This window comes from Lynx canadensis, chromosome A3, assembly GCF_007474595.2.
Source record: "Lynx canadensis isolate LIC74 chromosome A3, mLynCan4.pri.v2, whole genome shotgun sequence".
Classification (NCBI taxonomy): Eukaryota; Metazoa; Chordata; class Mammalia; order Carnivora; family Felidae; genus Lynx; species Lynx canadensis.
Genome location: NC_044305.1, coordinates 137,622,108 through 137,636,511, shown reverse-complemented (window position 1 = coordinate 137,636,511; position 14,404 = coordinate 137,622,108).

The following is a 14,404-nucleotide window of genomic DNA, read 5'->3' as shown; positions in this document are numbered from 1 at the left end:
CTCTGTCTCTCTCAAAAATAAACATTAAAAAAAATTTTTTTAAAGAGTCTGATTCAACAATAGCGTTGTATCTTTCCACGTCAACTCATACCTACTGTAACGTTCGGAAAAGCCTCTGTATACTTCTCTGGATCATCAGAAAATTCACCTAGATCTCCTTTTATCTGTCTTAAATCCCGTAATGAAAAAAGTGCTGGTAATCTTACCATGGCCGTGCCTCCCCGCGTCCCCCTTCCTGCACCCCAGCTTCTTGTAGGGGACACATGTCGGCCACGTTACGGGCAGGGCCTGGCTAAGGTGGGCGGCAGGGAGAAGCGCATGTTTGTGAGTCTGGACGTTGAGCACCCGATGAGGAGACCGAGGTAGGAGACGTTCCTTCCTCTCTCTGGGTTTGCTGTGGGTACAGGCAGGGCCTTAGGTCCCTCCCTTCTTGGTCGTGAGCCCTCGGAAACGGCTGCCAACAGGCCAGGATCGACCTTACAGTGCTTACACGTACCTCATTTTTTTAAGGCCCCAAAACACTGGATGTAGGGGACTTCCTCCATTTCCCCTCACGTTTACAGAGTAAGTCCAGTTGGAGGATGACGTTACGACTGATACTTCCCTCTGGCGGCCAGGTTTCCTCCTCCGATTTGTACTGGGGCCAAGTCTCGGTGCAAAAGAAAAGGAGTCGCTTTCTCTTCAGGATCTGTGGATCAAAGTCATCCCGCTTTTTCAGAATACATCCCAAAGGACTGGCCATCTGTAGGAAAAAAGAAGACATCCCTGATCTCAATTTCCTACAGCGTGCCAGGAGAAGCCTCACCTCCTGACCCCGAGCTCTGGCTGGCCTGTCAGTCTCGCGAGGCGCCGGGAGCAGTCGCCCTTACCCAGGCTGTCCCCTGGTTGTCGAGGGACACGCTAGTGTCACTTTGGCCCAACAGTAATTCACGTGTCGATCACAATAAAATTGTTCCTCTTTACAAACGTATTTCAAAAGGCTGGCAAAAGCCATTTTTTGTAAGGATAAAATTGGCCGTGGAAGGGGCCAGAAGGACCAGAGTCCGGGTCCGTTCCTTGCCTTGTTCAGCAGGGTCCACGGAAGTATGTTGCAGCCACGCGGGGGTCCACCCTAAGGTCTCCCCATCGGTACAAGTCGGCATACGCTGGGCGAAGGGCGGCCAGATGGCTCCGTGAGTCACGCGCACGCGCCCTTCCTCTGCCTGGCGGAGACACCACGAACGTGGAGCAGTTGGAGGCCGGCAGCGAGGACCCCGCCTTCGTTTTCCCAGCCGTCGGATCAAAGCAGGGGCAATTTCAACCAAGGCTTGAGCAAAACAACTCAAAAGGGTGGACCGTCCTGCCCTTTTGGTTAAAATCACAGTTCTTTTCCACGTTTCCCAAGACCGTGAAGTACGGGAAGGGGTCGGTATATCCATCAAACACAGCCTCCCACAGCCGATGCTAAACACCAATTAGAGACACAGAATGCGCAGAATACCCAAGCGGACGATCAGGGATCGGGTTCTGCCGACGGCCCTCGGGCGTTCACCCAAGAGCAGCCCTGGTCAGGACCCTTCGGCGGTTCGGCCTCCCCAAGTCCCATGCATCGGGGGTTCTTCTCGAAAGGAAATTGGGACTCCACCGAATTGGCATTCCCAACTACACTGGGGGATCCTGGCTGTAATCCCCCCACCAGCCCAGGGCGGGCAGCGTGGTGGAAGGACCCTGGCCGCACGGGGGTGGGGGAGGTTGGCTCACGTCTCTGTCCAGCCAGATCCGGCCGCAAGCAGGATGCAGCCCACAGGGACGTGTGGCCAGATTTTGGGGCCCCCAACCTGGCCAGGCCCCGTTCTGGGGACACAAAATGAGCTTAGTGGGAATGTGCCACTTCTGTGGGTGCCTAACGGCTTCCAGGACGACGGTTCTGACACGAGACAGGTGTGGCGGAAGGTGGGGTGACAAACGCTTCGGACTCTAAGAAGGGGGAACCGACACTGGACGTCAAGTTTAATTTTTACGTAATTTCTGTTCTTTCATCTAGTTAAGGGAGTCCCTGATGCCCCTAGACTTTTCATCTGCTTTTGAATTCGGTCTTTTCCATAGACGCCAGCCAGGCCCTCGTTTAGGAGAAGCGCTCTCTAAAACAAGTTTTTCTTTCAAATACGACCAATTCAAAGGATCATCATCTGGCCATTAACCAGTAGGGTGGTAGGTTCACCCCACAGTGATGCTGGTTAAGCCGCAGAAAGGCTTCCCAGGTGGAGAGAAGACGCACACCCTCGAGGACACAAAATGTGCAGTTAGCCTCGGCAAGCGAACGCTCAGGGCCCGCAGGTGGTCAGAATGGGGTAAACCGCGTGTCCAGTTTCCCGACAGGGGAGGTGCCTCCGGGACCCCGCAAATCGAGGGCCCCGAGCAGGTGCGGCTGGAATGGGGCTTTTCCAGCACCGGCAAGACCACAAAGCCGGACAGAACGAAAGCCCCTCAAGGCAAGTTCCCAAGAGCTGGCCTGGCCCGACAGAGCGCCGCTGCTGGCTTTGGGTCTGGGGTCCCCAGCCGGTTCAGCCGGCCACCAGACACACCCGAGTAAGTGCACCGTCTGGCTGGCGGAGCCCGGACACGATGCGCTCACCGGTCACCAAGTCGGCCGTCAGGACAGACGGCAAGACGCGAGGAGAACCTCGTAGCTGTTCCCAGCTGAGCTGTGGGTCTCTCGGAGCCACATGGAGGCCCGAAAGGGATGCGCCTCTGGGCTGCGGACCGTGGGGTCTCACAGAGTACCTCCCGTACGGAATTTTCTTGCGGTTGGCGGGGACACAATCTAACCCGTCACGTGGCCAACCTACCCTCCCGCGGAGCCTGTGAGATCGGCGGCCACCACTCCGGCGGCCTGGAAACTACATGCGTGCCCACCAGCCGCACAGCCGTGGCTCCCGAGACGCCCCTTAGCAAGGCCTCGACCCCCGCGCACCTCAACCCCAGCGACGCCAGCCTCGGGGGCTGGCCCTGCCCGGTGGTGACTCTGCCCCGTGACGAAAGACGCAACAAAGACAAAAGCAGTGACCATCTCTGGGAGGAAAAGGATCAATAAAAACCAAGAGTGCTGGTAACAAACCTTCACCCGAGTCGTTGGATCCCAGGAACTCGTTCCACAGATACTCTCTCCTGCGGGTCTGGGTTTGTAAAAGGAAAAACGGACTCTCCACTCTCCCCTCCACCAGACCCTGCAGGCAGAGACTGGGACAGGAACACGGGAAAAGTCCTCACCCCCTGTGGGCAGCGCTGGTCGGAGGCCCAGGACCCCAGCCGCAGCCACCGCGGGGGGAGGAAGGGCCCGCAGTGAAGACGTGCCCTCCACACCAGCCTCGGGGGTGGAGAGTTTTCTCCTCTGCTCTTCCAGGTTCTGTGGCCTAATAATCAAGTTGACCAATAAGGGTAACAGGAAAGAAGTTCGATTACATACATACAGGGGACTCCTAAGAGTAGGACACCCTGAGGCGCCTGGGGGGCTCGGTTGGGCATCCAACTTCGGCTCAGGTCATGATCACGGTTCATGGGTTCAAACCCCGCATCGGGCTCTGTGCTGACGGCTCGGAGCCTGGAGCCTGTTTCGGATTCTGTGTCTCCCTCCCTCTCTGCCCCTCTCCGGCTCATGCTGTGTCTCAAAAATAAATACACGTTAAAAACAAATATTTAAGAGAAGCTTTCTCTTTGAAGAGAAAAATAAACACTGGGAGGTCATTTGAATCCCTTCACCTTGAGGGTTTTCCTTCAAATCTCGCTTTGGGGAGGCAAGAGGGCTCTCCCCCCCCAACCTGGCACGACACACGAAGGGGTCCCACGGGGCTGTGCACGAAGCAGTGGGGTTACTGAGGGCTGCTGGAGACAAGCCAAGTAAACGAGGGAAAGGACTCAAGGTTCCCCAGCAAGTTGGTATCTGCACCCCCAAATTCAGCCTCCCTCCCCAGCCCCACCCACAAGAGGAGCACGTGGGCAGGGGGGACACCCAGCGGGCCAGGAGCCTGGGGCACCAGGGCTCAGACACCCCGGGAGAAGGCACTGCCTCACCCTCGCAAGGTGGGAAAGGAGGCTGCCCCAGGATAACCCGGAGATCTCTCTGACTTACACCCGGTGTTCCTTTATCTTAAAATTGGAAAAATAAACACAAGAATCCATCCCGGAAACAAGCAGAGAGACCCGCTAACCTTCAGAACGTGCCCCAGATCCTCAGGGGCGCCGTGGACCCACCCGCTCCGTAGAGGCTGCCCCGCGGGCCGGTGGGGGACACAGACCCATCGTGCGGCCACTGTGAGAGGAGGGGTCTGCACAGCTCAGCACCGTGTGGGACCGCGCTCCCCAGGTCTAGGCCCCACACCGTTTCCCCTCCGGGGGTTCCGTGCCACCCCCCTCACTCCCCCACCCACCCCCACCCGGGCTAGGACCCGCCCCCAGTCAGAAGGTTCCTGCCGGGCCCCACCCCCCTCCAGCATGGCCCACGCCACCCTCGTGGCGCCAGGGTCTTGCAGGCAGAAAGGAGAATCTCAAATCTAACAGCTGCCTGGGCGCTTCTGCCTCACACAGACTGCCCTCCCCTCACCCAGGCGCTCTCCGGGCCGCCCAGTCCTCGCCCCACTTCTGCTTTCCCTCTGGGACCTTTCAGCCCCAGCCGGCAGCCCTACTGTGCCCCCTCCAGGGAGGCCTCCCCTCCCTCTCGGGCAGCTGTTTGCCCTCCTGTGATCTGGTCACGCTTCACATGCCTGTCACACACAGGTCAGATGGTAGCAGGACACCCCCAGAGAGGCTAACCTGGCGTGTCCCTGCCCCCTACCCCCGGGCCCTTGCACACGCTGGCTTTGGGCATCAGATGCAGAAGTTACACCAAGAACGCGTCTGCCCGGCCAGGCCGGAGGAACGACGGCTCTGCCCAGGAACCGGACCCAGATTCGGGGAAGAGACGGGGCCTGGGACGGGGCCTGGGACGGTGGGGGCCAGACCACCAGGGTGGCCGTCCCGCTCTTAGGCACCACAGAGCCAGCCGGTGTGCCAGGGCCGCCAGCACATCCCAGCCCCAGGGTGCCACCCGGCCTTCTCCAGAAAACACCCGAGCCTGTGGGTTCTGACCTCCTCCTCTGCAGGCCACGCAGCCCGGGCACATCCGAAGCTGGGATCCCGACCTGCTCAGACGGAAGGGGCTGAAGACGGACCGAACTCGACCTAAACAGACGGATACTTCCTGCAGCCCCGAGACCGCGGCCCAGAGCTGTCCTCCCTCAAATGGGTGGCCTCGGGCTGGTGGCTCTGCGTCCTCTGCGTCGATCCCACGACGTGCCTGCCCCTCCGGCAGACCGGGAGCCTCTCGAGGCCAGGCTCTCCTGCGCTTGGCCGACGCTCGGTCCCCATCGCACCTCTAGAAGGAGCAAGGGGGAACACGGTGCTGCGCGCCAGGCCCCTCTCCCCGCCCCGACCGTGCCCGGGGCGGCCGAGCCAGCCCCGCTCCGGGACACGTGGCTACGACGAGGGCCGTCCGCAGGGGCAGCGAAGAGCCCACGGATCCCGTTCCGCACCCACCTTGTTCCGAGCGCGGACAACGAAAGGGCCGCCTGCCCTCCAGGGGCCGCCTGGCTTCCTGCCCTCTCTCCTCCCGGACGGAGAAGGGAACAGCCGCCAGACTCCCAGGTTTTCTCAAACGTGGCATCTCGGCTCGTCCTCTGCGTGCCGTACACGAGTACTCTTCGAGTCAAAGGGTCACAGAGGGGACCGACCTGATGACGCAAACTCAGCGAGCCATTAACTAGCACGTGTGGGACAGCAGCCCAGAGGCAGGAGTGCCTGTCACCAAAATGACTCCACGAGACCCCCGCTGCACCCTGGGGGCGGGTCACCCTGCTAAGTCCTTCCAGGTCTTCACGGGGCCACTTCCACGACGTCCTGTCGGGTCACCTCCCCGCACACGGCCTTCCGTGGTGCCCACCGCGAGTGTGGCGCCAGGCTCCGCTCGCCGACGTTCCAGAAGAGTCGCGGGCCCGCGTTCCCAGGAAGGGCCGGAGAGCAAACGCGCCAGGCTTCGCGGCCACACGCCAGGTCTGGCGGAAATTCTGCTTGGTTTGTCCTGTTGTCACAACTCAAGGCCGTAAAAGCCATTTGAAGCTTGTGGGACGCTTAGGAACAGGCTACGGCCCACGTGTGGCCCGCGGGCTGCAGAGCGCTGAGCCGTGTTCTAGAACAGCACCAGCCATGAGGCACGTGCCCCCAAGACGGCTTCGAAAGGAATGTCACACTCTCTGCAGTCTGACAACAAAGGGACGGAGGCTGTGGGGTCTGCACACCGAGAACCGTGTGGCCTTGGTTAAACGACTGGGATTCTCTGAGCCTCAGTTTCCCTTCTTCTTAGGGGACTGCAGGGGCTTGTTACAACACCATCAGCCTTCCGTTCTCCACTCTCCCCCACGAGGCAGACAGACTACGCCTCCCTCCGCCCCCAGCCCTCCACAGGTTCTGACCGCCAGACGAGGCTGCCCCACGTCCCTGAACCAGGGTCCGAAGCTCGGTGAGGCCGGTCCTGACTACCCCCACACCGCCTCTCCCCTGTGCTCCAGCCACCCTGGCTCATAGCCAAGGGAGGCCTGCGTGTCCTGCCACGGGGCCTTTGCACCTCCTGCTTCCCACACGGGCAAGCTGTTCGCCCAGCATCAGACTGAATTATGTGCCCCCAAATCCACAGGTTAAACTCCTAATCCCCAATGGGGCTGTGTTCGAAGATGCTCCTTAAGGAAGTAACTGGGGTTAAATGAGCTCACAAGGGTGAGCCCTGTGCACCAGGACTGGTGTCCTTACAAGAAGGGGCACCAGGGATCCATGCAGAGGAAAGGCCACGCGAAGACACAGCCAAGGAGAGAGTCCCCAGGAGATACCAGCCCGTCGGCTCCTTGACCTCAGACTTCCCGCCCCCAGCCCGCGGGAGGGTGAGTCATGAGTCTCCGATGTCAAAGTCCCCGTCTGTGGTATCCGTTATGGCGACCCAAGCCCCACTCTTCCCACAGGCCTACGCTGTGGGCGCCCGGAGAAGGGGACCTTCCCTCCCCCCTCCCCACTCCTCCCAGCACGCTCCCCTTCCTCAACCTTTGATCCAGGCTCTGTGCTCACTGTCCACCCCTCTGGATCAGGGCTCCAGGCTCTGGGACACAGGAACACAGGGACACGGTCTGGCGAGAGATCGCACCCTCGGAGAACCCGCTCAGCAGGCAGCGAGGCGTGGTTGGTGGCAGGTAACCCCAGTGGGAAGCCGTCAATCAAGCCCTGAGAGCAGGGAGGGAGCCGCAGAATTTCTAGAGAAGGAACAGGCAGGGAGTCAATGATTAGGTCACTTATAGTAAGAAGATACTGAAAAACAGGGGACCGTCTCATCAATTACATAGGGTTATAACACGTACCAAAGACAGGTTTACACAATACGAAGATCATATCGTTAAAGTTTTAATGACCCGGCAAAACACAAACTAAGAGATGTTCATATAAATGACGTACATGTTAAAAGACGGAAACCACCAGATGGCAGTGGTAGTTAGGGGTAGAGTGGACACAAGGTCATTTATGTTTTCTCTTCCAGGTCTCTGAACTTAAAAGTTTTCCACGTAATGAGCGTATCTGCGGTCTTTTTCCTATAATCAGAGGGAAGCATCGACATTGGCAAAGGTTTTGCTTTTAAAAGGGGATTGACACACCCTAGCGAAAGGGTGACGGGTTCTATACTAGAACAGTGCGCAGTTAAGAGGATGATCTAAACGATACACTGACGTGCACATACACAAACATGTGGGTGAACAGTTAGGATATAAAAGTGTAGGTACAACGAAACAGCACTTGTTTCAAAAACGCAGAAATACACACAGTGCTCAGAGATACACGTTTGCAGCCCTGGAAAAGGACAGGGGCTGGAACCGCGCAGCCTGTCAGAGGGACCATCCCAGGGGAGCAAGGACGGGGAGGGGTCCTGCGAGACGACATCTGTACAAATTTTAAGATTTTAAGTAAGCTCTACACCCAACGTGGGGCTTGAACTCCCGACCCTGAGATCAAGAGTTGCATGCTCTACCGACTGAGCCGGCCAGGCGCCCCAGTAAAGCACTTTTTTTTTTTTTTAATTTTTTTTTTTCAACGTTTATTTATTTTTGGGACAGAGAGAGACAGAGCATGAACGGGGGAGGGGCAGAGAGAGAGGGAGACACAGAATCGGAAACAGGCTCCAGGCTCTGAGCCATCAGCCCAGAGCCTGACGCGGGGCTCGAACTCCCGGACCGCGAGATCGTGACCTGGCTGAAGTCGGACGCTTAACCGACTGCGCCACCCAGGCGCCCCTAAAGCACTTTTTTTTAACGGTGCTTTTACGTTAAAGTGATGAACCCAGGGGCGCCTGGGTGGCTCAGTCGGTAAAGCATCTGACTTGCGCTCAGGTCACGATCTCACGGTTCATGAGCTCGAGCCCCAGAGCCTGGAGCCTGCTTCAGATTCCGCGTCTCCCTCTCTCTCTGCCCCTCCCCCTCTCACTCTCTGCCTCTCAAAAAGAAACAAATATGAAAAAAAAAAAAACCTACTGAACCAGTGGTTCTAGGGCGGCTCCCACCACAGCTGGCTGGAGCGAGGACTCCGGGCTGCAGAAGGCAAGCGGGTCCCTCCAGGTCAGGTTCGCACCCAGGACGCACAGACAAGCTGGTCCTCCCGGGGCAGGGGGAGGTGCCCAAGGGAACGGTGAAGGCTGGGGGAAGCCTGCCGGGCAGCAGGGTCCTGGCGCCTCCCCAGGCCGGGCAGGGGGTGCGCGACACTCGAAACAAGCTCACGTTCCGTGACGGTCACAGGTGCACACCCGCCCACACAGGTGCGCGTGGCTCACTCACACCCACCTCTGTGCGGAGCCCCGCCGGCCCTCCCTCAGCGGCCCGGACTGCGCCCAGCTCGCCCCCTGGGAGGCCAGCCGGGGAGGGCGCCCCTCCCAGACGCCGCCCAGGGAGGCCCTTGAGGACCAGGCCCTGCCAGCGTGGACGGGCCGCACCCCCGTTCTCTAGCCACCCCCTGGAGGAGAGGGCCCCGCATCCCGCCAGCAGCCGTGGCCCAGCAGCCCGGGACGGGCGGGCACCCCGCGGAGTGCCGGGCTACTGACCGCACCGCCACGGCAACCCCGGCGGCAGAGGCCGCCGCCCCCAGGTGACACGGAAGGACCCACAGATGGCGCCAAGAGCGGCCCAAGCCCGCCGGCCCCGCTCAGCTCCGGCCGGGCCTGGGGACTACGGCCTCAGGGTCTGGGCTGAGCCAGCCGTCACCTCGGGCCACCGCCGAGCACCTGAAGACTTTAGCAAACACTCGGTTAAACAGAGACCCTCTGGTTAACAGGCTTCATGCAGATCACGTGCAAACGCGAGCAGGTTGGAGACCACGGACGAAAGATGACATCATTCGAGTCAAGATCACATTCGCTTCTAACTTTCCGTATGGCTCCCGTCAGACTGTCCTGGGCGGCGCTGGACGGGAAGGGACAGGCACGGTCATGGGGTCAGCAGGAGGGGGTTACACAGGCAGGGGGCGGGGGTAGGCGGAGCACGGAGGCACCTTGGGTGACGAAGGTGGCCTGTCACCAGAGTGGGTGGCACAGGGCAGAGCCAGGCCCCGGCCTGGTCGTTGGTGCAGGGGCAAGTTGCCAGGTGACCCACAAGCTCACGGCCACGGGCCCTGATGGGGGTGGGGGTGGGGGTGGAGGGCTGCCCCTCCCCTTCCGGGTCCCGACCAACCCAGGAAAGAGGGTCTTCCTCCTCCTGGGGGATCGTGGGTGGCGAGCATGGCTCCTCCACGTCCACGGCCGTCCTGCGGAAGGAGGGTCCGTCCCCCGCCGAGGGCCCACGCTGACCCTGCACGAGCCAGGCTGGCAACAGGCAGGCCGACATCCCCACAGCCCACCCAGGCCAAGATGCGGCCGCGGCAGGGTCGCCTGCCCAGCTTCCCGGCGGCCGGGTGACCTTCTGAACCTCAGGCCAGCGTGTCACGTGACAGACGTGGAGAAGCTTGGTGGCGACGCTGGAACAGGATCGCGCCTGCACCTAAGTTCCCAGCAGGAAGGAGGCACAGATACACGCCAGCTCCCCCTGCGCCAACCCCTCTAGGAAGTGGACTGACTCTCTCCCGGGTATGTGGGTCACAGGGCCACTTGGATGTCACCTTGCCCAGGAGGGGAGTGTTCTGCAGGACTGGGCACCGTCATCCCAAGGAGCCCTCCCTGGGCTCTTCTCCCTGAGGTCTGTCCGTCCTACAGACGGGACTGCAGACGCTCAAACTGCCATCCCGGGAGGCACCGGGCGCAGGACAGGACTCCCCGCTAGGGACGCACCCGGGGAGACTGCCGACCCCGCTGAGGCAGCGACACAGGAGCACCCGGGGGCGGGGGTCAGGGGCAGCCCCGCGGAGGACTGACAGCCCACGCCGGACTGGGGACTCTGCCGCACCATCAGGGGCCTTCGACTAAGGCCCCCTCAGAAAGGGCAGGACCAGGTCTACGGCCAGAGAGAAGCCCCAGGGCAGAGCAGCAAGGAGAGGGGTCTGGTCCAAGGGCCGGAGATGAGGGCACCATCCACGGGACCCCGAGACACCTGGAAGCGACAGGGGAAACGCAGGCTCAGCCCCAGAGACTTCCTGCTGGAGCTGCCCCTAACCCTGCCGCGGGTGCGGGGTCCCGCCTCGGCCACCTGCTTCCAGCCTGGTCCCCCCCCACCTCCCCACCACTGCCCGGGAGACGCGGCCCGAGCTTCCGCCCCTACCTGCCGGTGACCCTGCTGACACTCCAGCCTCGAGGGAAAATGGGGAACCAGCCTCTGCCGGCTTCCCGGGAACCACCGGACTGGGTGCCTGAGAAGGACAGAAGCCTGTCCCCGCGGCCACGGCGTGGGGTCTGCAGGTCGGTTTCTCCCGCAGGCTCCGGGGGAGCCCCCAGCCCTTTCCTCTCCCAGCTTCCGGGGGCTGTGACCGCGGCCTCCCTCTGGGCTCTCTCCTCGTCATACGGGGTCGCCAGTCCTGGGTGTAGGGCCCGCCCCCACCCGGATGCTCTCGTGGAGATCCTTGCCTCATCACGGCCACGAGGACCCGACTGCCAACAGGGCTCCCTGCTGGGCTTCCCGGACGTGAAGTTTTCCTGATCAGCCAGGAACTCAGCACACCTGCTCAGTGACGCGCGCTCGGACGAAAGCAGGTGTTTTCAATACCGTAAAGCAAGCGGTCGTGCTCTCCACGTCCTGCGCCCTTCAGCGGGCAGTCCCCGCAGCCCCGCTCCCTCTCCAGAGAAGAAATCGGAGGCACAGAGAATTTGAGTGGCCTTCCCCAGGCCACACAGCTATGCAGTAGCAGAACTGGGACCCACGGCCTCATAGAAGGGTCCCCTACGGTCCAAGCAGGGCTCCCTTCTCCCGTCCCCCAGGAAGTGTGTGTGGGAGTGCAGGAGGCACATCCCTCCTGGCACTTGGGGCTGTGGGCACGGGGGGGGGGGGGGCCCTGGGCATCTCAGCGCCACCAGCACCGATGCCAAGACGTGTGGCCCCGGGAAGCAGCAAAGGCCCGCGGAGGGCATGCCTCTGTACCTGGCTGCGCCGGGGTGGCCCTGCGTCCTCGGGGACCCCCGCCCCTCATCCTGCCAGGGCGATCAATACTGTCAGCGCAGCCAGCGTCCCCGGGGAGCCACCAGCATTAAGTGACCAGGGAGCAGCCGGGAAACACACGGGCGAGAACACAAATCACATCGATCTCATCGATGTGTCCTTTCCGGGGTCACTGTATCGCTCGGTCTAGATTCTAGGTAGGTTTCAGAACAGCTGATTTTGGAGGACAGTTTGTGTAAGGTAAACACAAGCACTTTTAACGGGAAAAAGACACAATAACGACAGGAAAGGAGAAGAGAGGGGTCTTGGCGGAGGCTTCTTTGCTCAGAGAAGCTAAGCTCCCTTCACTCCAGAAGAAGACGGACGCCCTGGGCGCGGTCGCTGCCCGCACAGGCCCAGCCCCACCTCTGCCTAGCTCACCTCCGGCGCCCTGGCCCCACACGCAGCCTTCAAGAGGATGCGGTGAAAAGTAACTTCCTAGGGGCGCCTGGGTGGCTCAGTCGGTTGGGCGGCCGACTTCGGCTCAGGTCATGATCTCACAGTCTGTGAGTTCGAGCCCCACGTCGGGCTCTGTGCTGACAGCTCAGAGCCTGGGGCCTATTTCAGATTCTGTGTCTCCCTCTCTCTGACCATCCCCTGTTCATCCTCTATCTCTCTCTGTCTCAAAAATAAATAAACAGTAAAAAAAAAAAAAAAAAAAATTAAAAAAAAAAGAAAAGTAACTTCCTAGGGCAGAAAACTGCGAATGGAAACACGGAAATTCGGAAAAGGGCTCCTGCTCACAGCTCACTCAGCTCGTGAGCTGCCAGCTGCCACGTGCAGAGGCTCCGAGGCCGGACCCCCGTCTTCCCGTCCTCCCGAGAGCCCCGTGCCCCCGACCCTCGCCCTCCCCCACCCAGACCCTCACCCAGCTCCTCCTCTGTCCTCCCGCGGGCCGCCCTTCCCTCCTCGGGGCCCAGCCAGACGGGGAGGACAGAGAGCTGGGAAGTTTCCAGCATCTTTGTCCAGGCCTGGGTGCGGCCGTGCGCACGTGAACAGGCTGATTTTCGCCCCAGTGTAGTCAGGATTGAGGGCTGCTGGACCGAGTGCGCGTGGACAAGCTGCCTGTCAAGGTAAAGGGCGCTGCTGGGTTTCTAATTAAGAGCACGAGCCGTCCTCCCCGCGGCCAGGTGGGCGCTCTCTGGCTCGGGGAAGGTCGTTCGCGCCGGGGGATGCCTGGCGGGCAGGCTGGAGGCGGAGGCAAGACCGTGTTCTCACCAACAGAAAGACCTGAAATCCCGAGTTTCCAAGGGGAAGCTTTTCAGCTTCTGCTGTTGGTGCGCCGTGGGCTGGTGTTTCCCCCACACCTCACACGGTGACGCCCTGGGGCCCGGGGGAACAGCCTTGGGAGGAAGGGCCTTCGGGGGTGACCGGGGTCAGGGGAGGCCGTGAGGGTGGGGCCCCGGGATGGGATCGGTGTCCTTGTAGAAAGGCAGTTCCAGAGCCTTCCAGAGCCTTCTCCCCGCTCCATCGTGTGAAGACATGGCGAGCAGGCAGCCCCTGGCCTCGGACGTCAGCCCCAGCCCGTGGTGCTGCGCTACGGCAGCCGAGGGCCCGGACACAAAGCGGGGCTGCAGGTCGAGGCGGCTCCCGAGGGCACCTCGGATTCCAAGAGCCGTGGCAGAGCCCCACAGCCACCAGGTGTGGTCAGGAGCCGTGGCCGCCAGAGTCCGCACGTAATCCTGATCTGGGTCTTTCTGGAACCTACAGGAGCCGCCCTCCCTGGAGAGACCACGGTGAGCTGTCTACGCAGAAGCCAGACCGCCCTCCTCTCCCCGCACGGACCGGAGGCCACTATTCCCTCCCCTCTGTGCCCGTCCATCCAGAAGTTCCGCTGTGGCTGAATATTCCACGCGCTGCTCCGGGTTCAGGCCCCCGGGGCCTCGTGAGCACGTGGGGAATCGGGCGGACGGCTCGGCCTGGGGGTGGCCGGGCACCAGGGCCACCCCCTCCTCTGAGGTGCTCGGCCCCTCGCAGCCCGGCTGCCCTGGGGGAGCCCGTCCCCCTCATCAGAGCTCCCGACCCGGCCGCAGGCACACGGAACCCTCCCTGGGAAGCACGGGGACCAGAGCTGGGCAGGTGCGGGGACACCACGTTCCCGCTGTGGGGAGACGTCTTACTTGCAAGAGAGTGAGACCTTTGCGGAAAGGGCGGACGGGAGGCAGGGGGTGACACTTGTCCCTGTCACCCAGAGGCACGCCACATGTCAGCCGTCGCTCGTGCTTCCCGGCAGAAGCCCCTACACGTTGGGTTTCTGTCACTTGCGGCAAAGAGCCCAACAGAGACAACAGAGGAGCTCGCGTCGCGAACGCTGCCCAGCTCGGAGCCGGGGCCCTGCCGTGGGCGGACAGCAATCGCCTGGGCTAAAGCCTCAGCGACACTCGACACTCGGGATCCGACCTCTTAGCGCCTCCCGCGGCCGCCGACGCCCCCACGCACCCACCAGGGGACACATTTCCACCACATCGTCACCCACACGGGGACTCACGTCACACGAGCCGGACACCGCAGGCCTGTGGACGGTCGGACCGTAGGGCAGGCGGCTCACCCTGCCGATGCCCAGAGCGGGGGACGGGGACAGGGGCCGGGAACGCCCACCTTCCCCGACACTCCCACCGTCTGCCCCTCGCTTCCCGACCTGCATCGGGGGGGACGAGCTCACCCCCGTCTTCTCTCCCCATGGGTCTGACCCCACTTGTTCTCAAAATTTTTGACCCACCAACAGCACATTTTTGGGAGGAGGGGGGCATCGC